We start from the raw sequence: 1,148 nt of genomic DNA, 5'->3' as shown, positions 1-1,148 counted from the left end.
TAACAGCCATAAGGACCCAATCCAAAGGCAGACTTTGATAGCAAACATAATGTGTTTGGAAGGTTATGGCTAAAGGAAAGACTGGAACCAAAAACATTTTTTTTGTGTTGTTTTGTTTTGTTTTTTGAGACAGAGTCTCGCTCTGTCGCCCAGGATGGAGTGCAGTGGCGCGATCTCGGCTCACTGCAACCTCCGCCTCCCGGGTTCAAGCAATTCTCCTGCCTCAGCCTCCCAAGTAGCTGGGATTACAAGCTTGCGCCACCATGCCCGGCTAATTTTTTGTATTTTAGTAGAGACGGGGTTTCACCATGTTAGCCAGGATGGTCTCGATCTCCTGACCTCGTGATCCGCCTGCCTCGGCCTCCCTAAGTGCTGGGATTACAGGCGTGAGCCACCACGCCCGGCCGAGGATGTTCCTTTGTTCCTACAGGAGTATGTGATTGGTTTGTCTGTTGGCTGGTAGGAAACTGAATCATGTGACACTGACTGGTAAGATTGTAATATGGTAAAATACAATATATAAACTATAATACCATAATGGTATAATACTATCTACTACAATACCAAAGGCATCGATGAAAAGCCCAATGCTATCGTATGTGACTCAGAGACTGAATGCTTCCTCCCTCAGATTGGTTACAACATATCGTCCTATCACAGTTCTCTCTCCTTCATTCAAAGTGAACAATCCAAATAACAGAAATAATAAAGAATAAAGGGCAACAAATGCAAAGGACTCACAAGATGATACTCTATGGTAAACTTTATGTACTTAGGAATTAATACCAACTCATTATTAGCAAAAAATAAACGTCTTTACATCAAAAGTAGCTTTTCCTTTAATAAAAAAAGGTGGAATGTGTATAATGGACAAGGGATAATCAAAATTTGCCAAATGACGCTAGTAAGACAATCCCAGCAATTCACAATCATTAGTCACTGGTCCATTAATCACAGGACAATACACACAAATGAAACTTACCTGGCCGGGCACGGTGTCTCATGCCTGTAATCCCAGCACTTTGGGAGTCCGAGGCGGGCAAATCATTAGGTCAGGAGTTCAAGACCAGCCTAGCCAACATGGCGAAACCCTGTCTCCACTAAAAATGCAAAGAATTAGCTGGACGTAGTGGCGGGCACCTGTAGTC

The sequence above is a fragment of the Mandrillus leucophaeus genome, unplaced genomic scaffold, assembly GCF_000951045.1.
Source record: "Mandrillus leucophaeus isolate KB7577 unplaced genomic scaffold, Mleu.le_1.0 Scaffold286, whole genome shotgun sequence".
NCBI classification, from domain to species: Eukaryota; Metazoa; Chordata; class Mammalia; order Primates; family Cercopithecidae; genus Mandrillus; species Mandrillus leucophaeus.
Note: the sequence above shows the minus strand (reverse complement) of the source record.